The 25,224-nt window shown below is 36.9% G+C and overlaps 1 long non-coding RNA gene and 2 pseudogenes across 1 annotated transcript; all 3 read left to right on the top strand.

Moving 5' to 3' along the window:
- Positions 1-25,224, top strand: part of LOC122332334 — a 249,997-nt pseudogene that overhangs the window by 163,581 nt on the left and 61,192 nt on the right.
- The window catches only part of LOC122332338, a 190,245-nt pseudogene that overhangs the window by 148,641 nt on the left and 16,380 nt on the right, over positions 1-25,224 (top strand).
- Positions 818-1,414, top strand: LOC122332358. Its single transcript, XR_006248473.1, has 3 exons — positions 818-963; positions 1,090-1,140; positions 1,295-1,414. It is a non-coding gene; the product is annotated as an uncharacterized LOC122332358 (long non-coding RNA).

Consider the following 25,224-nt stretch of genomic DNA (forward strand, 5'->3'; position numbering starts at 1 on the left):
TAAAATATTTTTTTCAAAATGTTATTTTTTTCTTATGACTTAATGTAATGACACGAAAAAATACTTAATTCAAAAAACATTTTTTTCTATGAGTCAGGAGGAAAAAAAGATTATAAAAGTTATAAAAGACAATAATAATAATCTGAATAATAATAATAATAATAATTTCTTCCACGGATTATTTTTGGTCTCATGGGTCGAGTCATGCTCAATACGTACCTGTTTGAAGAAGAAGAGCGGACCAAATCAGATTTTGAGATGTGGCAGCACAAATAGGTTTGTTGTTGATTATTTTATAAGCCTACTTTTTTATATTGTGCATAAATTTAAGGCAGGTCGTATTTTTGCTGAAGTGTGTTTAGTTTGAGTCGTGGCAGGACAGACAGGTATATGCTGTTGACCTCATTCTCAGTGTACTCTGTTGTCTTTGTACTGTGTATAAAAAACACATTGAAATTTATTGAGGTTAACTGCGATTAATCATTATTGTTCTCACTCATCGTTAATTTCCTTTTTTATTTCTCATTAATGCATATGCTCTACAAACATTGAATAATGTGAATTTACATGGAAGTGAACAGATTATTTGTAACTTTTTCTTTGCACTACGTAGAAAGGAATTGATAGAGACTGAGCCTGCTGTGAGGACACAGCTGAAAGGAGAGTCTTCACAGAGAGTCAAGTGACTTTTATTTTGTGTGCGTCTGTAATTTCGTTATTTAACATTTTCATAAACCACCCACATAAACTACTTTAGAGGTCTGCTTAAGAGTGACTGCTTAATGTCAGTTATAATTTTTTCTTCGTTCAGATTTTGGCAGAGTTCAGTCAAATATCAGGCAAAAACCTGCAAACCGAATTCTTTCAGGAACCGGACAGATTCACAGACCGTTTCATTGATATTTTCACGTCCAAAGAGGAGCAATTGGCTGTAAACTGAAGAACATTCTACAGCAGATTGATGTGAGCTCCTCATACACACCCAATTCTTTTTTTTTTTTCAGCTGTTGGTTTTTGTTGTTTTTGTCCTGTGTGGTTTGTGCAAGCAGCACTATTAAATGCTTTTCACAATGTTGTTTAATTCTGCAGAAATCTGACATCAATGGCGACGAATCCACCGAGTTTTACAAGACATGTTTTGTAAGTTGTTTTGTCAGTCATATCCTTTAAAAAAATGGCTTGAATGAATGAATGCCTTGATTTAAAAACTAATGCATTTTTTTTTTTTTTTTTTTTTACAAATAAATACTATTAAAATGTGACTGATTTTGTCTTTTGCTACACACAATTATAGGACTGTGATGACGAAAGAGAGATGTCTGGCATTTCGGTTGGCATACTCACGGTGATCCCTGAGGACTCACTCAATGCATCTAAACGCCACATGCGGTCATTTTGGAAGGATGATTGCGTTGGATGACGTGGGAAATCTTCCTCAAACCATGTGCCTGCTTTTGGCCTTATTTATGCTCTGAATTTAGAGTATCCTCCCATACTGAAGAACACTTTTGACTTCATTCAGAGAGTGATTTTGTCACTTGGACACAAGGCTCTCAAACCAAAAATACAATTAACTAATTAAGGACTGACCTTTACTTCATTACCAAATTGGTAAATTAGAATAGAGATGAGTCTTTAAAAGAACTTTTGCACTCTTAAGAGAGCTAGTAAACTTGTTTAGGACAGTTTGTTTTCCAACACTGTTTCCTGTTGGAGTACTTGCCGTGTGCACAATGTAAAGTTGGGTTTTAGAGTAAAACTTGGTGTTAAACGGAAATTAAGGAAGTTTTAAGAGAACTTTGTTAAAATGGTCTATGTTTGTGTACTGTTTACTGAAAATTGGCAGTGTGCTTTTTTTTATTCAAGGTGAAGATTTTTATTAAAGAGAACTAACTAAATAAAAGATTTTGAAGAATTGTTTATTTTTTGAAAAAGTGAGGAAAAATGATCACATTGGATTATTTTAGATTCCACTATGTACAATTTTTCAGTGTTTTTGATTTTGAAGGCATGGCTTAATATTCTTATTGAACAAATAAATGCCATTGTGATGTTCCAATATCTGTTGTCTGTCTTTGTCTAAGTACAACTTACTTGAGAAATTTAAGGCAATCAGTTTCCAAACATTGCTCTAGTAATGTGACCAAGCAGGCCTGTAAAGGGAACTCTTTTATTTGAGTTACATGTACTAAGATTGAATGTATATCGGATTTTAACCAAACTTGTCATATTGAGTTGTAAGTACTTAACTTTATTAGTAACCTGTACAAATAAACAAGTAAAATACACAAATCTGTAGCAAGTTTAATGAACTCACAAATGATGAACTACTTGAGGCAATCAGTTTCGATAGGTTTTTCAAGTAAATTCAACTTATTACTATTTACAGTGTTCATCAACTATTTTGTCGTGCAGCATTCGATACTATCGATCACCACATTCTCTTGGATAGACTAGAAAACTAAGTTGGCATTAGAGGAAGCGCCTTAGCATGGTTTAAATCATATCTATCTGACCGCTATGAGGAGATATCATATCGCTCACAAGTGAAATATGGAGTTCCTCAAGGCTCAGTGCTAGGACCGTTACTTTTCAACCTGTACATGTTACCTCTGGGAGATATTATCAGGAGACATGGTGTTAGCTTTCACTGCTATGCTGATGATACTCAGCTCTATATTTCAGCGCAGCCTGGTGATACACACCAAACTGAGAATCTAACAGAATGCATAGTCAATATAAAAAACTGGATGATGAGTAACTTCTTAATGCTAAATTCTGAAAAAACGGAGGTGCTAATAATTGGACCTAAAAACCCCACATATAATAATCCAGAACACAGTCTAAGACTTGATGGCTGCTCTGTTAATTCTTCATCATCAGTTAGGAACCTAGGTGTGCTGTTTGACAGCAATCTTTCCTTTGAAAACCATGTTTCTAGCATCTGTAAAATTGCGTTTTTCTATCTTAAAAATATATCTAAATTACGACCTATGCTTTCAACCTCTAATGCAGAAATATTAATTCATGCGTTTATGACCTCGGGGTTTGATTATGTAATGCTTTATTGAGTGGTTGTTCTGCACGCTTGATAAACAAACTTCAGCTAGTCCAAAACGCTGCAGCTAGAGTCCTTACTAGAACTAGGAAGTATGATCATATTAGCCCAGTTCTGTCACACTTCACTGGCTCCCTATCAAACATCGGATAGATTTTAAAATCTTATTATTACCTATAAAGCCCTGAATGGTTTAGCTCCTCAATACTTGAGCGAGCTCTTATCACATTATAGTCCTGCCCGTCCGCTGCGTTCTCAAAACTCTGGCCATTTGATAATACCTAAAATATCAAAATCGACTGCGGCCGGCAGATCCTTTTCCTATCTAGCACCTAAACTCTGGAACAATCTCCCCTAACGCTGTTACAGGGAAGCAGACACACTCTGCCAGTTTAAATCTAGATTAAAAATCTAGATCTTTTAACTTAGCCTACACATAACACACCAACACACTTATATTATTTAAATCAGTTAAAGGATTTTTAGGCTGCATTAATTAGATTCACTGGATCCGGGGAACATTACTCCTAAAACACGATGTACTTGTGACATCGTGAAAAAAAGAATAGCATGTATGCTAATATTAGTCTTGTTTCTTTCTTAATCTGTTTCACAGTTTTTATCCAGACTAGATGGTGGATCAGCACCCAGAGATTATGTTCATCAGAGACCAGAAAACCTAGATGCGCCCGTGGACAGATCACCAGACCCTGATGCGCACACACACACACACACACACACACACACACACACACACACTCACACACACTCTCTCTCTCTGAAGTCATTTACACTATCTGACACAGCTGTGTTTAAAATTGAACTGGCTCCAATTGGTTTCTCCCATGTTTTTTTCTTCATTCTGTATGGATGGGGTTTTGGTCCCTTGCCGCTGTCGCCTCTGGCTTGCTTTGTTGGGGACACTTAACTTCTAGCAACTATTGTCGAATTGATTACAGAGACCGTCTCTGCATTTAATAACAAATTGTTCACTCTCGTTATTTTACTTCTCCCATGTGTTCAGAGTGACCTACTTTCTATTAATTGTCTAATTGTCTTCAGCTGTGTCTTGTTAATTTAGTCAGTTACTGTGTGTATTTAAGTTCCAGTTTTCTTCTGTTTAATCGTCACTTCTCGTCCAAAGCGGTTTCCTCTAAACGTACCAGCACTTTACGTCTAATAAACACTTTCATGTTCGATTCATGTCTACCAGAAATCTCAAAGATCATTTAGGTTCTTCTTATCAAAGGTGTCTGTGGTCCTGGTTACACCTCGTGTTAAGATGTGTTTTGGTCAATCACAGTTTTTTTTAAAGTTGAATGCTTTCGACCACATGAGCGTCTACTCTATGAGCGCGATCCAGTCTACTTCTGGGAATAGTTGAAAGTGGACAAACTTAACCCATTCACAGCTGTATTTAGCTTTTTCCACTTCAGACCAATGAAAAGGCACCTTAATAACAGGTTACTGCAATCCAGAAATGCATTTTGATTCTTTGTGTGATATTTTTAAATTCAACTTTTGACTGCAATGCGGTGGACAATGGATAATTTTTTAAGATGTTAATTAAAATGTTATTTTCTTCTGCCACTAAAGCCACAAGAGCATTTTTACAATCAGTAGTGATAGACATAAAATGTCAATGAAGTTAGAAAAGGAAACAGGATTCAGAGATCTGTTGAAGTCTGTTAATAAAGTAGACTGTGAGCTCATTCAAACTGTTCAGAAGTCTATAGCAGAGCTGGGTGATTTTCCATCAGTCCGTAGTAGAATATGAATCTGAATATGAAATATGAATCTGTGACCACGAGATCCTGAACGACTCTAATAAATAAATAACTGAAGAGTAAGAGAATAAAATTTGGATATCCTAGTTAGAAAGTGAAATAAATGATTGATAAATGTCTCAGTATAAATGGTCACTCTCTTAAATCCACAGGTGTCTAAGAAAAGCAAGAACTTGGAAAAACCTTTACACTTGGAAATCTAACGTTTTCTTCAACAAGCACCTCACAACTTTTCTTCAGTCAATGTCAAATCTAGTGAGTGTTATATAATTATATTACATTGCATTAATAAGTATATTTCCTCCTTAGAACATCATATAAATAAATCTGTGAAGTGTTTGATTCAGTGAGTTTGTGTTGTTTGTGATCCTCTCATCATCAGCTGCAGTATCTCTCAGTTGTATCAGTGCAGTCACTGTGACTCTGACTCACAGCTTTTTGTACGACTCTTTATCACTGTGTGAACACCCAGCTACCACTGATATAGTGTGCACTCTGACAGTAATAATCTCCTGTATCTTCAGTCTGGACTCCACTGATGGTCAGAGAGAAATCACTTCCATAGTTTGATCCACTTCCACTGAATCTAGATGGAGTTCCAGTGTACAGGTATGATATACCATATACAAGGAGTTTAGGAGCTTCTCCAGGTTTCTGTTGATACCAAGACATTAAAGTAACTACAGTCAGAAGTAAGACTCTGACTGGTTTTACAGCTGATCGTAACAGTTTCTCCTTGTTTGATGGATTTTATTTCTGGATTCTGAGTCACTGTCACTTGTCCCCAGATCTCTGAAAAAGACATTCAGTGGTTATTGGACTGTTTCATAAGATGTGTGTAATGATATTTAGTGCAGTATTTAGTCAAATATTTACCTGAATACAGAGAGTCAGAGTCCAGATGAGGATGAGGATGTTGTTCATTGTAGTAGTTGAGTCTTGTGTGATGATGAAGATTGTGTTGTGTTCTGCTCTCAGTCATGAAGTGTTAAACTCACAGCACTATAAACACTCTCAGAGCACTGAAGCATGTCTGATGATGGAAAGAAGTGGCGGGGTTTAGCTATCTCTGCTAATTAAGTAACTGAGATATAGCTTATGTTCATTGCAATATATGTATAAAAAAAGAAAAAAAACTGAATGCCAAAATTTTTTTGAGTTGATTTTTGGAGAATTTTGGATTTTTCCAACATTTTCATCAACAGCAGCAACATCACCAAAATATTTATGGTTTTCAATGCTTGAATAAACAGACAATATTGATTCAAAGATTCAACGTTACTTACACTGAAACAATGACATGTTGATACGGGAATTCATTTTATGTGGCCCTTTTATCAGTACTATAATTTTTCAAGTATTTATTTTATTTTTTACACTGTGAATGGGACAATCCCTACCCTAACCCTATCCAACACATTTTGATTAATTCCTCTTGTTTTAATGACTTTAATGACATTTAAAAAGGGAGGGAAAAAATTGTCAAAAGTCAGGTTTGAACCCGAGTCACTCGCATAAAGCATTACAGCACACACACATCTCATCGACACTACTGTACTTGTCCTTCAGCTCTGAATCCAGATCCTTCATAAACAGTCATGTATAGTATAGGTTACAAAGCCACAACACTTCATAGCAGAGATGACGTATCATATCCAGGTGATTCATGCACCTTTTTGAGCTGCTCAGCAAGTGCCTTGATGCTGTCCGTCTCTTTCTCTGTGCTGTTGGCGCTGGTGGAGGTGTTGAGTGCCTTTTCTTTCAGCAAAGCTACATCGCTTTCCAACTTCCAGCAGCCTTCGGGTGGCTTTACTCAGTTTTAGCTCCGAGTCCGACTCCACCTTTTGAACAAAGAGATATGGTACATTTAGTCAAGTGCTTCTTAACCAGAATCCCACTCAAAATTGCTCATTCCAAAAATAGTTTTGCTTCACGTCAGATTTTTCTACTAAATGTTTTTGCTTTTGACAATTATTTGTACGACAAAGAAGTCTTGTACTACGCCTTAATCAAAAATACTATAAAGACATGATTTCTATTTTCCTCTGAAACTTTTTGTTCCAGTCAATTTTCACATTTTAATGCTTTAGAAAACAATATTTCATGCCTATTTTTGTTTAGAAATACCTGAAGGCAAATACATATCTATGAATATCTATACTTCCGACAGCTGCAGACTCTCTCTCTTTCTCTCTTTCTGTCCTTCTTTTATTCCTTTCTTTACTCTTTCTTTCTTCAGGAAGCTGACTGAATTAAACTGACCGTGCTTAAAGAGCGAGAGATATATTGCCATATCATTTTCTCCATAAACTTTTGCACAGTGACTTCCTCACAACACTGACACATGCATCAAAACCAGAATTGTGATGAAGTCCAAAACAATTGCCTGATATTAACACAAAAATATCAGAATTCAGAGGAATTTAGTCATTTCTTGAGTTCTGGAATGGGATTCTTGCTGTAAAGGGTTTTAACAAGTGGGTTTAATGAGAGTTTAACAAGTCAAAGGTAAGGTTACCCTTCTGACTTTCTTTGTGAGAGCCAGCATCGTCACATTTATTGACTGAAGTGTTTCAAAAGAAACTTCAAAACTTCAGGAGTTACACAGTTTACTGCTAAATGAGCAAATAATGTCAGATCATTTCAAACCTTTTTTCTATTTGTATTTCATACATACTCAGAAATAAAGGTACAAAAGCTGTCACTGGACGGGTACCTTTTTAAAATACACTTTTGTACCCATTAGGCTCAAAAATGGACCCTTTGGGTACAAATATGTCCCTTTTAAAAATCTACGCCCAGTGACAGCTTTTGTACCTTCTATTTCTAAGAGTGTATTTGCACTAAAAATTATAATATACAGTATTATCATAATTCACTGTGTTCATGTTTTATCCTAATCCTTAGAAATAGCAGAATGTATCACTTAAAGTGTAACATAACAAATAAATACACACATTAACCCTCTGTCCACTAAAAGACACACTGCAATCATCTGCAAATGTACAGGCTTTATTCAAATATATTTACACTAAATGTATAATTGAAATTACATTTCTTTATATGATTCAATTAATTTATAAAACCACAAGCTGGTTTTAGACAGCACAGACTCCTTTTTCAAACCAACTAAAAATCTATTACATCTAAACATTAATAAATATGAATTATATGTACAATTTAGTGTCTAGTGCCTCGGTCTGTTCCTCTTATTTACACAATGTCCCATTTCTCCCTTTTCTCTACTCTCTATCTGATCTCTGGTTTCTGCTGGTGCTGTGTGTTCAGCTCCTCCAGGATCTACACAGAGCCCCTCACGGACTGAAGATGACCAGGAAGCAGTTCTCTGCACTTCCTGTGTCACTTCTATCTCCTATACAAACAGTGAGAAAGCATTGATCTCAGACTGATCCCAACGACACAATCCAGCCGTGACTGCTGTGATTCCAGAAAGTGTGTGTCACTGGTCTTACACCTGTTCAGTTTAACCAGGGTGGCTCTCAATGTCCTCTAAACTGGGCGGTCTGATGCCCGATGCCGCGGAGACACCAGCGAATCAGCTGACGGCACTCTGTTACACACAACACAGCCTTCCAGCAACTGCAAAAGCACACGCTTCACCTGGATCTGGACGTGATGTCCGTCTCTTTGCCTGTAGACAGCTCTCTAGGAAGGTCAGCCTGCTTTTGGAGGTGACCCTGCGTGCTCTCTGAAGGGGAAACAGCCGCACAGGATGCTGTAGAGCGTCACCCCGACCGACCAAACCGTGGCGGTCCTGCGTAATAGCGGTGCTGCCTAAACCACTCAGGAGAGGCGTATTCAAGAGTGCCTGAGAGACACAACAAGACCACAAGCGTCGATCAAAATCTTCCCTTTGGTGTTCACAAACACATGACTGCAGTGAGATCAAAGCAACCTGCAAATTGTTGGTAGGCCCGGAGTCTTGCAGCAGATCTCACAGCGAAGTCCAGCAGCTTGATGTCATGGGACTCAGTGGAGATCAGAAGGTTCTCAGGTTTGGCGTCGGTGCAGGACTCCGCGGCTCGCAGTGTTTCAGCGCCGTGATCAGCTGCAGCAGGACCTTTTGGCACAAAGTCTCCTCCAGACATCCGTTCTCTCGCCAGAAACTCTGGAGAATCTTTGCGACGCAGGGCGGCTCCAGGATCATGGTGTAGCGTTCTGCGATGGTCAAACCACTCCAGCAGCTGCAGGACGTTTGGGCAGGCAGGAGCGAATTGACCAGGGTCATCAAGCTACCTCCAGCGGCAGCAGAACCTGACCTTCCTGCAGAGTCAAAGATCCGTTACATCCAGAGCTGAATGCAGATTCAGCAACAGATTCACCTTCAACTCACCCGTTCAGCGTCTCAGGCGCCCCTGCTTTTTGCAAGCGTGCTTGATGGCAACCTGTGAACAGATAAACCACAGGAAATCACGCATTCACTGATGGCCATTTCTAAAAGATGTTTGAATGAAGCAGGGAAGGAAATGTCTTACTGGCAGTCTGTGGACCTGCGTATCCCAGCATGCACCGAGCCGAATCCACCTCGCCCAGCAATGGGCCCTTGACATCACGCTTCTGAAACGCACAAGAAATGTATAAACAGAACATTTTCTATTAATAAGCCGAATCATGGCATCTTTGATAATCCTGACCTCTGCGGGGCGTTGGCTGGTCTTGTGTTGGAGGTGGGCGGCCCTTCATCCTCCCGGCCGCCGCTCTGCCGCTTCCTCTTCCTGTGAGGCTGATCTGTGGACACAGAAACAGCCAGGTCAGAAAGCAGAGAGTGCGATGTATCCTGGTAGCTCTTGGCTCAGGGGCTGCTCTGGAGTCACGATCACCCAGAGCCTCGTCTCTCCCCATCCTCCTGAGCAGCCGTCTGAGAGATACCAGCGCTCCTGGATCTGGAGCGGCCCGAGGCTGAAATATTACACACTTACAATACTTTATACTGTTTTATTGGCAGTCAATAATCAAAACATATCAAAACATTAATCAAAACATTAATAAAGTCTTCTTCTCAAGGAATCCTCCGATGAGCTTCAGAAAGAAACAAGATCTGATCAGAAAATACTCAAATGTCTCTCGTCTCACAACCAACTTTGAATGGCGATGGGTTGAGTGTTTATATATTCAGTCAGAACTCATAACACGCGCGATGCGCTATAGCAACTAAGACGCGAATCCAGGCGTGGTTACGTCAGTTCCGCGCTCGCATGCACATGTCAGCACGAGTTGAATATTTATGCAATTATTCATTTCTATTTTAATTTAATTATGATTTTTAATTATGGTTTTAATCTAAACACTTTATTTAACAACTTAGCTCTGTCTCTAAAATAGTTTTAAATTAGTTTTGTTTATACATGAATTTGCGTTTTTAAGCGAACGAGTCAATGATTCAGTTAGACACTCATTAAGAACAGACTCTGAATGAATCAGTCTTTTGAAGCAGAATCATTTGAGCATTATGATTCGGTGATGAAAACAGTTACTTACCACCAACTACTGGCAGTTTTAGTTTCATTTATAAACTACAATTTCAGATTTAAAATCATTTAATATTTTTGTTTAAAATCAGTTCACATTTCTGTATTAAATGTTTTGTGTGAAACCATCTTAAAATAGACTACTGTAAAAATGCTGTTCTCACTTAGATTTTATTGTCATGTTTTCAGCCAAATATCAAACAATTACTTAAATTAAGAAGGATTTTCTAGACATTAAGTTTACTGACAGAGTTTTCGGAGTGAACAAAATAACTATAAAATTTGACTAATTTAATCTTTCCTTAAACAAGACAATAATTTAGGATTTGTCTAGAAAATCTAGATCTTTTGTCCAGAAACAAGACAAAAAATGTAGAAAACCATAATGAAAATTGCTTGAACTTGACATGTTGACATTTGTATATCATATTAAAATCAGCTAACTAAATGTATTACATATAAACTCACTCTATTTGTTGTGCTGACTTTTATTAAAATATATCAGAACAATTTCTGACATTCCTAAAGCATCTGAAACCCTGAAACCCTAAAAAATGACTGGTGATTTAAAAAAAAAAAAATCACATTGATTTTGCCTTTTGATGTCTATTCATACCATTTTTTTCACAGAGGACATAAAATAAAAATATGATTAAAATATATTTTTTCAAAAATGTTATTTTTTCTTATGACTTAAATAATGTAATGACATTAAAATACTTAATTCAAAAAACATTTTTCTATGAGTCAGGAGGAAAAAGATAATTAAGTTATAAAGACTAATAATAATAATTTCTTCCACGGATTATTTTGGTCTGCGCTGGTCTAGAGTCATGCTCAATGCGTACCTGTTTGAAGAAAAGCGGACCACATCAGATTTTGAGATGTGGCAGCACAAAATGGTTTGTTGTTGATTATTTTATAAGCCTACTTTTTTATATTGTGCATAAATTTAAGGCAGGTCGTATTTTTGCTGAAGTGTGTTTTAGTTTGAGTCGTGGCAGGACAGACAGGTATGCTGTTGACCTCATTCTCAGTGTACTCTGTTGTCTTTGTACTGTGTATAAAAAACACATTGAAATTTATTCAGGTTAACTCACGATTAATCATTATTGTTCTCACTCATCGTTAATTTCCTTTTTTATTTCTCATTAATGCATATGCTCTACAAACATTGAATAATGTGAATTTACATGGAAGTGAACAGATTATTTGTAGCTTTTTCTTTTTGCACTACGTGAAAAGGAATTGATAGAGACTGAGCCTGCTGTGAGGACACAGCTGAAGGAGAGTCTTCACAGAGAGTCAAGTGACTTTTATTTTGTGTGCGTCTGTAATTTCGTTATTTAACATTTTCATAAACCATCTACATAAACTACTTTAGAGGTCTGCTTAGGTGACTGCTTAATGTCAGTTATAACATTTTTTTCTTCGTTCAGATTTTGGCAGAGTTCAGTCAAATATCAGGCAAACCTACAAACCGAATTCTTTCAGGAACCGGACAGATTCACAGACCGTTTCATTGATATTTTCACGTCAAAAGAGGAGCAATTGGCTGTAAACTGAAGAACATTCTACAGCCAGATTGATGTGAGCTCCTCATACACACCCATTTCTTTTTTTCAGCTGTTGGTTTTTGTTGTTTTGTGTGTGGTTTGTGCAAGCAGCACTATTAAATGCTTTTCACAATGTTGTTTAATTCTGCAGAAATCTGACATCAATGGCCAGCTGAACAGCTGTCCTCTATGGGCTTCCACTTCTCCTGGAGAGGAGCCACACGAGTTTTCTAAGACATGTTTTGTAAGTTGTTTTGTCAGTCATATCCTAATAAAAAAATGCCTTGAATGAGCGAATGCCTTGATTTAAAAACTAATGCATTTTTATTTTTTTACAAATAAATACTATTAAAATGTGACTGATTTTGTCTTTTGCTACACACAATTATGGGACTATGGTGATGAAGAGAGATCGGTTGGCATACTCACGGTGATCCCTGAGGACTCCACTCAATGCATCTAAGCACGCCACATGCGGTCATTTTGGAAGGGATGAATACGTTGGATGACGTGGGAAATCTTCCTCAAACCATGTGCCTGCTTTCGGCCTTATTTATGCTCTGAATTTCGAGTATCCTCCCATACTGAAGAACACTTTTGACTTCATTCAGAGGAGTGATTTTGTCACTTGGACACAAGGCTCTCAAACCAAAAATACAATTAACTGATTAAAGGACTGACCTTTACTTCATTACCAAATTGGTAAATTAGAATAGAGATGAGTCTTTAAAAGAACTTGCACTTCTAAGAGAGCTAGTAAACTTGTTTAAGACAGTTTGTTTTCCAACACTGTTTCTGTTGGAGTACTTACACCGTGTGCACAATGTAAGATCGGGTTTTAGAAGTAAAACTTAGTGTTAAGCGAGGAAATTAAGGAAGTTTAAGAGGCTGTCATGTCTTATATATATTAAAAAAACTTATAAACTGTATTGTATAGGTATATAGTATCTGTTGATTTCCCCTATATTTTATACATTTCATCAGCATAACTGGTGGAACTAAAAGATGGCTGAAGAACTTATGTTAATATACTGTTACATGACAGATTCTCAATGTGAGCTGATCTGGTTTTGTTTCTTCAGGCAACGATGTGTCAAGATCGAGACAGACAGACACCTGCTGGTCATAACATATCTGCGAGGATTTCCAATCAGGGTTTAGACCGCATCTATAGTACTGGAGACTGCTCATTAGAGTTACCTAATGATCTGTTTCTATCATCGCGGACTGTGGTTTTATCTCGCTATTAGTAAGCTATTAGATCTTAGCGCAGCATTCTATACTATCGATCACCACATTCTCTTGGATAGACTAGAAAACTAAGTTGGCATTAGGAGGAAGCGCTTCAGCATGGTTTAAATCATATTCATCTGACCGCTTATGATGAGATATCATATCGCCTACAAGTGAAAATATGGAGTTCGGCAAGGCCCAGTGCTAGGACCGTTATTTTTCAACCTATACATGTTACTTCCCTGGGAGATATTATCAGGAGTCATGGTATAGCTTTTTTCACTGCTATGCTGATGATACCTGAAGCTCTATATTTCAGCGCAGCCCGGTGATACACAATCAAACTGAGAAACAAACAGAATGCATAGTCGTCCTATAAAAACTGGATGATGAGCAACTTCTAATGCTAAATTCTGAAAAAAACAGAGGAAAAGTAATAGCTGACCTAAAAACCCCACATATATAATAATCTAGAACATAGTCTAAGACTTGATGGCTGCTCTGTTAATTCTTACATCATCAGTTAGAACCTAGGTGTGCTGTTTGATGTTAAATCTTTCCTTTCCGAACCATGTTTACAGCATCTGTAAAGCCGTATTTTTCCATCTTAAAATATATCTAAATTACTTACTCATGCTTTCAACCTCTAATGCAGAAATATTAATTCATGCGTTTTATGACCTCGAGGTTTCTGATTATAGTAATGCTTTATTGAGTGGTTGTTCTGGTACGCTGATAAACAAACTTCATTAGCTCCAAACGCTGTAGCTACATTAGAGTCCTTACCAGAACTAGGAAGAAGGATCATATTAGCCGGGCCCTGGTCAACACTGCACTGGATCCCTATCAAACGCTCGGATAGATTTTAAAATCTTATTATTACCTATAAAGCCCTGAATGGTTTAGCTCCTCAATACTTGGCGAGCTCTTATCACATTATAGTCCTGCCCGTCGCTGCGTTCTCAAAACTCTGGCCATTTGATAATGCCTAAAATATCAAAATCGACTGCGGCCGCAGATGCTTTTCCTATCTAGCACCTAAACTCTGGAACAATCTCCCTATACTTTGTTAGGGAAGCAGACACACTCTGCCAGTTTAAATCTAGATTAAAAATCTAGATCTTTTTAACAACCTACACATATGCACACAACAACACTTATATTATTTAAATCAGTTAAAGGATTTTTAGGCTGCATTAATTAGATTCACTGGATCCAAGAACATTACTCCTAAAACCACGATGTACTTGTGACATCGTAAAAAGAATGGCATAACATGCTAATAATGTAGTCTTGTTTCTTTCTTAATCTGTTTCACAGTTTGTATCCAGAGTAGATGGTGTATCAGCACTGTTGGAAACTTTTTTAGCTTCTTTTTAAGAAGAGACCAGGAGATTCTTGTGTAAAGCAGAGGGTTCGTTTTTATTTCGTTTGCTGTAGTCATCTGCAGAAGTCTTCAAGAAATCTTTAAGAAAATCGTCAAGCAATCTCAAGAAAATCTTCAAAGAAATCTCCAAGAAACAAATCTAACTGAAACATGTTAGGTTGGAAGTATATATGTTTCAAAGGGGAGGAGTACACAGAGGTGGGAGACCAGTAAAACAAGAGTATGCAAATGCACGATCCAGGGAACTTAGCCCAGAACAGAGGCTTTCCCGATCCTTGATCTATTTGGTTAATCCAGGTGTCATTCAAATGCATAGGTGAAACAAAGGCACAGTTGTACCTTAGGATTAGCATTCACACTTGATTTAGGACACCTACCAGATGTTCAAGAACTGAAAGACAAAAGATAACTGTCTCGAGGCTTGGGCTTCCTGCTCTTAGAATGTAAATCACAATACACATTCAGCATATACTGTTATATTGGCGTCTGTATGTTTAACCTTTTATAAATTTGTAATACAACAACAGCACCCAGAGATTATGTTCATCAGAGACAGAAAACCTAGATGCGCCCGTGGACAGATCACCAGACCCTGATCTGCACACACACACACACACACACACACACACACACACACTCACTCACTCTCTCTAAGTCATTTACACTATCTGACAAAGCTGTGTTTAAAATTGAACTGGCTCAACTGGTTTCTCCCATATTTTTTTTTCTTCATTCTGTATGGATGGGGTTTTGGTCCCTTACACTTCTCGCCTCTGGCTTGCTTCTTTGTTGGGGACATCCCTTCTAGTAACTATTGTCTAATTGATTACAGAGACCGTCTCTTCATTTAATAACAAATTGTTCACTCTCGTTATTATACTTCTCCCCATGTGTTCTGGAGTGACCTGCACTTTCTATTAATTGTCTAATTGTCTTCAGCTGTGTCTTGTTAATTTAGTCCCAGTTCCTGTGTGTATTTAAGTTCCAGTTTTTCTTCTGTTTAATCGTCACTTCACAAATCCTTAAAGCGGTTTCCTCCTAAGCATTCACCAGCACTTTACGTCTAATAAACACTTTCATGTTAGATTCATGTCTACCAGAAATCTCAAAAAGATCATTTAGGTTCTTCTTATCAAAGTGTCTGTGGTCCTGGATACACCTCGTGTTAAGATGTGTTTTGTCAATCACAGTTTTTTTTTAAAGTTGAATGCTTTGATCACATGAGTGTCTACTCTATGAGCGCCGATCCAGTCTACTTCTGGGAATAGTTGAGCATTGGACAAACTTAACCCATTCACAGCTGTATTTAGCTTTTTTCTACTTCAGACCAATGAAAAAGGCACCTTAATAACAGAGTTACTGCAATCCAGAAATGCATTTTGATTCTTTGTGTGTGATATTTTTAAATTCAACTTTTTGACTGCAATGCGGTGGACAATGGATAATTTTTTAAGATGTTAATTAATGTGTTATTTTCTTCTGCCACTAAAGCCACAAGAGCATTTTTTACAATCAGTATTGATAGACATAAAATGTCAATGAAGTTGAAAAAGGAAACAGGATTCAGAGATCTGTTGAAGTCTGATAATAAAGTAGATTGTGAGCTCATTCAAACTGTTCAGAAGTCTATAGCAGGGGTGATATAGATATGGGTGATTTTTCCATCAGTCCGTAGTAGAATATGAATCTGAATATGAAATATGAATCTGTGACCACGAGATCCTGAACGAGAATTCTAATAAATAAATAACTGAAGAGTAAGAGAGAATAAAATTTGGATATCCTAGTTAGAAGTGAAATAAATGATTGATAAATGTCTCAGTATAAATGGTCACTCTCTTAAAGCCACAGGTGTCTAAGAAAAGCAAGAACTTGGAAAACTTTTACACTTGGAAAACCTTTACAATGTTTTTCTTCAGCAAGCACCTCACAGCTTTTCTTTAGGCAATGTCAAATCTAGTGAGTGTTATATAATTATATTACATTGCATTAATAAAGTATATTTCTTCCATAGAACATCATATAAATAAATCTGTGAAGTGTTTGATTCAGTGAGTTTGTGTTGTTTGTGATCCTCTCATCATCAGCTGCAGTATCTCTCCAGCTGTATCAGTCTGATCACTGTGACTCCTGACTCACAGCTTTTGTACGACTCTTTATCACTGTGCCCAGACACCCCAGCTACCACTGATATAGTTGTGCACTCTGACAGTAATAATCTCCTGTATCTTCAGTCTGGACTCCACTGATGGTCAGAGAGAAATCACTTCCATAGTTTGATCCACTTCCACTGAATCTAGATGGGAGTTCCTGAATAAAGGCTTCTTATGTCATAAAATGAGGAGTTTAGGAGGCTTCTCCAGGTTTCTGCTGATGCAAGACACACAGTGATAACAGTTAGAAGTAAGACTTCTGACTGGTTTTACAGCTAGTCGTAATGATTTCTCCTTGTTTGATGGATTTTATTTCTGGATTCTGAGTCACTGTCACTTGTCCCCCAGATCTCTGAAAAAAAGACATTCAGTGGTTGTGTATATTGCTCATAAGATGTGTGTAATGATATTTAGTGCAGTATTTAGTCAAATAATATTTACCTGAATACAGAGAGTCAGAGTCAGATGAGGATGAGGATGTTGTTCATTGTAGTGTAGTTGAGTCTTGTGTGATGATGAAGATTGTGTTGTGTTCTGCTCTCTCAGTCATGAAGTGTGCTCTACAGCACTATAAACAATTTCAGAGCACTGGAAGCATGTCTGATGATGTAAAAGAAGTGGGCGGGGTTTAGCCAGGCTGCTATTTAATCTCATGCGCTGTTAAATAACTAATGAATTTTACTTTTTTTATAAAAAAAAGTTATTCAGTAACTCTTTTTGTTAAAAATTATAAATTATTTTTGTTGTTATTTCAGTTATTCTTATTACAGTGGATTTATACTAAAACAATGCGGCATCATATAGGAAGTGACTGTACAAGCAGCCTCTTCCACTGTCATCGCCCTCTGATAATTATTATTGAAGTAGAGATATAATATTTGGCTGATCATGTGATCTCCAGCATCTCAGCTTCTCCAGTCACTATGTGTCATAAATCACTTTTATATTTCTCAACAAAGATAATGGCGTGTATGTCAATTATTACGGGAGCGGCTGTAATGTTTAACATCTCTGTTTCATTTTACAAACATGCAGTATGGAGAGAAACGTCTAAAAAGAGAGTTTATTTCCAACTTTGGTTCATTTTTACTTTAAAAGGTCATATATAAGATTTTTCCTTATACTGATCATAAGTATGAGATAGATTAATGTATATAGAGAAAAATATACATCACATTTCGGAAAAAGGAAAAATTTCTCTGCAGCTGCAGGATTTTCTGTGAATCAGAACAGAAACATATTAGAAACTACACTGTATACTTTTTAAAGAAATATATATTTACTATTTCTGACTTAAGATGACCTAAGACGACCTTTGACCTCTTTTGCATTATGAATGCATAATAAAAGAGGTCAAAATCATCTCAAAGGTCAAGGATAGTAAAAATAAATATATTTATTTATAGAGTATTATATAAACACATCACAGAAGAATGAATGAAAAATATAGGACCGAATCTATTTAGCAAATTAATAAAAAATAATAAACTCTTAATCCAAGTATGAAGAAATTTTACACCAATATTTCCAAGGAATAAATGTAAATTTTTGAGAGAAATTTGTGTGAAAGAGGTTATTTTCAGCAGCACTTCTTTTCTTTACAAGTTTTTCGTTTTAAAGCATTTACTAAAACTAAATTGAGTGTTTCTCTCTCAGTGTATTTGAAGTGTTTGTATCTCTACTGGAGGTTGTGTTCACTTTCAAGTGAAGAGGGGGTTTTGTCTGAGTCTTTCATTAGATCGTATCACCTGTGGAGGGGCGTTCGATTGGAAGACCTTCAAACTGGTGCTAGAGGTAAGTCTTTTAATTCTCCCAGACACTTACAATTTATGAATAAAATATTTATTACTGGTTTTATTTTTAACTAGTAGTTTTAACTCTGTGTTCATACGTAACTAAGCTTCTTTTGTAGATATACACAAAATAGAGCGATTGTTATCAGAATATATATAATAGCTACTTTCTGTAGTTCAGTCAGTGATTCTGAATCTCGTTTGATATACGTTGTTTTATAATTCCAGTCTTTTTAAAAACAAAGCGATTTAACAAAAATATATAAATTCTGTTTTATTCTGTATTTTCCTAATTATAAAAACATTATTTTTGATTACAATCTCTGTTTAAATTTTAGTTAGTGTCTTCATATGTTCTAATTTCATTCATGAGATTAGATTGAAGAATTGAAATATAAAGTGAGGTCTGTAAGCTTGTATATTATTGTGTATATCCAGCTCATTTCTAATGTTTTTCTAATAATATGATATCAGCAACATAATAGTAACTTCATCTAGACTTGTGTCACAACATTTCATCTTAAATTAGTGTACATTTTTTGCTTTGCATATAAAAATAAAACATGGGAGGACCTTTATTTAGCGCTAGTTCTTATAATTTCAGTGCTTGCTTGCCAAACACAGGAGCGATTTATATGCAAAAACCAGAAAGAAAGAGAGGGAAAAAAACCTAATTTATAAATTCCAGTTGATTCAGTTTGTTTCTAATTACAGACAAAAAGTGATATCATTTTTAGTCACAAAATCTCTGTTTAAATTTCATTTCTGCATAACAATTTAAAAATATTCAACAGAAAAAAACACTAAGTGTCTTGTGTGTTTAGTTTCATTTGTCACGTCTAATTGAATGGAAATGTATAGTGATTCGCTAACTTGTATACTATGTATTATATAGCTCATTTCTAATGTTTTCTATTATAATCAACAACATAACCCAACTTCATCTGAACTGTAGTCACAAGATTTTAGCTTAAAATAGTTTATATTTTATTAAATTTATAAAATAAATTTTAAAAGCACTGAGCGGAATATTTATCCTAAAACACTAAACTGCTGGATTCAGAGCGGTCAGTGCCACCTGCTTTAGTTTAGTTTCTTTCTGAGAGAAGTTTTGATATAAATCATAGGCAGTGATGCGTGTAGTTTGTGTTTATCACATGAACTGCTTGATGAGATGGTGATCGTGACTACGCGGCTCCTCACGTCTGCTGCTGGGGAGTCCTGTAGAAATGTTTCTTGTGAGCGCTGCAGGAAGGGAGTGTGTTTGTGAATGTGTTGTGTTTGTCTCCTGCAGCTGGTCCCACAGAGGAGGCCCTGGGGTGTCTCTCAGCACTCTTCTTCTGCAGATCTCTGGAGACTCAGCCGCTTTTCTCTGCCTGCTCGGCTCTTACTCTCCACAGGAAGCATGGGTGGGCTGGGCGGCTGTAGACGACTCAGGAGTCACGAGGGTCATGACCAGCGCAAGAGCCGAGGCAACAGGACGACCTCTACTACAGCCACCGTGGCGTCTGACCCGCAGCAAAGTACGCTGGGAAAAGGGAGAGAAATGCGTCTGCGAGAGTAACACATGGTGGAACTTCCTGCCGTAGCGTCTGCGTTCCGGCAAGAGTAAAGCTGTTAGTACTTCGCAGTGCTGATGTTTCTCTCCACAGAAGATGAGCCGTATCTGGTGATCACCCTTGTCAGGCAGAGATTCACGTGAGTCTAGTGCTGCAACTGTAGTCATTTACTGTAACTCCAAGACTGAAAGAGAGAGCTCTGAGTGTATCCGAGCACTGGCTGATCTTTCAATCTGCCTGTATTTGCTGCAACATTCAATGAACACTCCAGCAAACTCCGTTTGTATCCGACCACATCATTCCACAACTAACCAGATCCAAGGCGCGTATGATTGTTTTACAAGCTCCATCAATAGTGGTAAATGGAGTCAAATAAAGCTCTTGAGTTTTGAACATGGTCTCTGGAACAAGAGCTGCTCTATTCTGGGACCCGTCACAATCACTCCACCCTGACCATAGAAATGAGATTTGATTGGTTACATAATCTGGGCCAAACTGATGGAGTTTGCTTCTCTAGTCAGCCAGAACAGCACGATAAACTATTACTAATTTAGACAGAAACAGGAGCGTTATTATTGGCTTGAGTCTGAATAATTTTTTCAGTTACAGTGTTTTGCAACCATAGGACAGGAAAAGTTAAATAAACTAATCACTAAGTCTAAATCTGCCACGTGTGTATTAGGTCCTATTCAACTAAATTTCAGAAGATATATTACCAGCTGCTAGTGAACCTCTTCTAAATATTATTAACTCCTCCCTATCATTAGGTCACGTTTCTAATCCATTCAAAATTAGCAATTATTAAGCCTCTGATCAAAAAAACACAGCTTAGTCTAATGAATTATCATCTAACGCTACAGACCGATATCAAATCTCTCATTTATACTCAAAATATTAGAAAAAGTTGTGGCAATAAGCGCAGTTATGCTCCTTCTTTAAGATGAATAGACGTCTATGAGGAGTTTCAGTCAAGGTTTAAGACACTTTGCATAACACAAAACCACGCATTAGATTAAAATCACTAATGACCTGTATGTCTTATCCTCCGGCGAGAGGCTATAATCTATTCTACTCGTTTTACTGGATCTCACTGCTGCATTTTGTACCATAGATGTAATACTTCTCCTGGAAGCGTTTTAAGCACACGCTGTTGTACAGGGACAGACTTTAAATCAGATTTAAATCATACCTATCAGACCGTTATCAATTTGTAGATATAAGCGAGGAACCGCAATATTATATTTTCTGTAAAGTGTGGTGTGCCTCTGAGGATCAGTTCTGGGCCTTACCATTACTCTATATACATTTCTGCCCCTGGGAACATTGTTAAGAAAACACGGGTTAATTTCCACAGTTATACAGATTATTACACAGCTATACATTTTCATCTAAGCCTGATGAGTTATCAAAAAGTGTATATTAAAGACACCAAGACTGGATGACTAGAAATTTTTCTTCTATAAACTCCTAATAAAACAGAGAGTACTTCTTATATTTAAAAAACATGTTTGCAGCAAATTTCTGAGCTCAAAGCTACAAGTGGATGGATGTGATATAAATGTTACTTCGACAGTTAAAGACTTGCGTTGTGATGTTTGGACAGCAACCTGTGCTTCGAACACCATATCACTCATGTTACAAAAATCTACTTCCCTTTCATCTTAGGAAATATTGCTAAACTCAGACCGCACTCCTACTCTCTCTCAGTTGCAAGAAAAGCTGATTCATGGTTTCATGACATCAGACTATGGATTCTACATGTCTCTGCACTTTGTCTCATGGCTGTTGGCCAGCATCTTCAGTAAATGTGCTGTGGTTAGTGCAGAAACAGCCATCTTCAGGAGTTCTTACCACATACACTGAAATGTGATCATATAACCCCAGTTTTATCACTCCTGCACTGGCAGCCTGTTCAGTTCAGATTATGATTATAAAGTACTGTTACTGACCTACAAAATAAATGGTTTAGCCCCATTTGTCTGACCAGCCTTCTGTCAAGCTACAACCCCGTCACGCTCTTTAGATCTCAAAACTCAGGAGCTCCTGGTAGTTCCTCGTATATGATCCACTAAAGGTGGTCGACATTTCACATTGCTTTGCAAACTCTGGAATAACCTTCCTGCAAATGTTGGGGATCAGACACACACTCTCTCAGTTTAAGTCTAGGCTAAGGCATATCTTTTGTAGCCAAGCATACTCATAAAGATTCAACATAAGCCTATGCTGAGCCCATCGTGATTCCCAGCTAGTGCTGTTGTATTTCTCGCTAATTTATCCTTTTGTCCACCTCGGATTTGCATCACAGGCCATCTAGTTAGAACTCTCAGTGGACCCAGTAGGGAGATGACCTTCCTCTCGATGTGTCGAGGAGCTTAACCTTCCACGCTGGATTAATTCATTAATTAATTCTCTGCCAGTATTAATTCTATCTTGAATTTTTCTTGTTATAATTCATCCTGTTGTGTAATGATTTGCTTTTGTGCAGCTAACTTTAGAACAATAGCCATTATAAAAAGCGCTATACAAATAAACTTGAATTAGAATTAATTTAAAAAAGAAATAATAAGTGGAACTAACTGAAATAAGCCTGGATTATTTGTGTAAACCGCTCATGTCTGGACTTCAATAAATCTTCCAATAAATAAGTCTTGTATTTCAATAAATTTAATAAGTGTTAAATTAATAATTAATACTTCTCAGTGTTTATAAGAAAATCACTGGAATGGTGTTAAGTAACAGTGAATCATTATTGGAGTTAATTTGGTAATTAAGTCTTTAATTGGAGTATTGTAAGTAGAATCAGAGGAAAGAGAAACAACAAGAACAGAAATAAAGAGAAGGGACCAAGAAACACAACAAATAAAACTGAACTACAGACCAGGCTTTTAGATGAAAATCATCGCAAATCTCTCCAAGATCTACATCGAACAATGATTAAACATTGATCTTCTTACTTCTTATTATTATTATTATTATTTAAAAAGCAGAAACTGTAAAGACAATTTAACATGTTTGTATATGTATATGCTATAATGCATGCTGAGAAACATGAATAGAGATTTATATTTGGCTCCATCATTCAATGTGATATAAAGCTTTTGTTGATTTAAAGGGTCAGAGATGTAATTTTTTTGTAATAATCCTTGTATTTGTTTTGTGATCCTCTCTCGTCATCAGCTGCAGTATCTCTCAGCTGTATCAGTGCAGTCTTTTTGTGACTCCAGCTCAGCAGCTTTTTGTACGACCTCTTTATCACTGTGTGGGCACCCAGCTACCACTGATATAAGTGTGCACTCTGACAGTAATAATCTCCTGTATCTTCAGTCTGGACTCCTCTGATGGTCAGAGAGAAATCACTTCCAGATCCACTTCCACTGAATCTAGATTGGAGTTCCTGACTGGAGGTTGTTTACCATGTAAATAAATGAGGGTTTGAGACTTCTCAGGTTCTCACTGATACCAGAGGCTAAATAGCTTCTGCTTATATTCCTACATCATATTTACACTCTATTGTGGCTGTTTGACCAGAGCTGGACAGTTTTAACTTTAGATTTGAGTCAGGTGAGCTCCTCTGGATTCTGAAAAGAAGAAGAAAAAGTCAGTTTGTTTGTAAATCACCTTCACTGAAGAGAATATTTGTATACTAAATTGTGGTAGAAAGCAAGAACAACATTAACTTTTTTTTTAATATAAAATCATAGTATTTCACCACAGGATAAAGCTACCTTGGTCCAGATGAGGATGAGATGTTGTTATTCCATTGTAGTAGTTAAAATAACTTGTGCTTGATAAATGAAGATTGTGTTGTGTTCTGCTCTCAGTCGCCATGAGTGTGTTAAACTCACAGCACTATAAACTCTCTCAGAGCATTGAGACGTGACACACATAAATACAGAAAGTGACTCTCAACTTTTACATATATATTGTTCACGGGTGAAAGAATCACCTGTGGCCAGGATTCTCCTTGTTTGTTTCCAGGAGGTGGCTGGTGATCTCTCAGGATACTCTTCATATATATATATATATATATATATATATATATATATATATGCAAGATTATATTTATATACATTAGTCTTTTCGATCTGTACATTAGTAACTGCAACTATTTCAACAATCATTTTGTTAATGTGCATTATGAAGCAGGCAAAGATTTACACTGCGTTTAAATTATTAATTTAGCATACATAATTTTTGCATATGAAATGGTAATGCTAGTAAATATATTAATCTGAAATATGAATTAAAAGCATTATATACATCATGAGTTTATCTAGAGAAATAACTGACTACATGAAGCTTTCATTTCAAGATGATGCATGGCATGTTTTACATCTACTAATATAGGCATTAGTGTGTGTGTTCTACAGTGAGTGTTGTGTGTGATTGTATTGTGTAGAGCAGCTGCATTATCTCTCTCAGCTGTATCAGGTTTTATGCGACTCTTTATCACTGTGTGAACACAAGGTTTATTATTACGATCCAGTGGTAACTCAGACAGTAACCAATCTCCTGTATCTTCGAGTCTGGACTCCACTGATGGTCAGAGAAATCACTTCCACCAATCAGCTCCATTTCCACTGAATCTTGATGGAGTTCAAGAGTAAAGTTTTAATGCTGCACACTAAAAGTTTAGGAGCTTCTCCAAGGTTCTGTAGGTACCTACGGGGCGCCAAGACTTGCAGTCACCATCTGACTTGAGCGTCCAATGGAGCTGCTGGTTTTACAGGTCAAGTCACTGTTTGTCACGTTCTGAACATGTTTCTCTGTTGGAGTCTGAATCGATCCCCACCTGGCATATATATGAAGTCGAAGAACAATTAAGCGACATTAAACTTTCAGAACTGAATAGGAGAATAAAATGTTTGGATTACAACTGCAGCGTTGTCATTTTAGTATTTGTGTCTGTTAAGTGTCAGTCATGGCGTGTTAAACTCTCAGCACTATAAACTCTCTCAGAGCACTTTGAAGCACTAATCGATGAGAAATTTGAATAAATTTACCTAAAAGCTGCCAACTCAAACCACTGATCCCAGTGGACAAATAAACTCCATCATTAAGCATGGACTGGCCTTATGAATGTATACATTATTATCAAAAAGCTAAAACCTTCATAATTGGTTTATAACACAGTATTCAGATTTGTTTCAAGTCAAGTGACTATTATTTAAAGTCACACAAAAACAAAGTGAGCTATTAAATAGTGACT

The sequence above is a fragment of the Puntigrus tetrazona genome, unplaced genomic scaffold, assembly GCF_018831695.1.
Source record: "Puntigrus tetrazona isolate hp1 unplaced genomic scaffold, ASM1883169v1 S000000009, whole genome shotgun sequence".
Classification (NCBI taxonomy): Eukaryota; Metazoa; Chordata; class Actinopteri; order Cypriniformes; family Cyprinidae; genus Puntigrus; species Puntigrus tetrazona.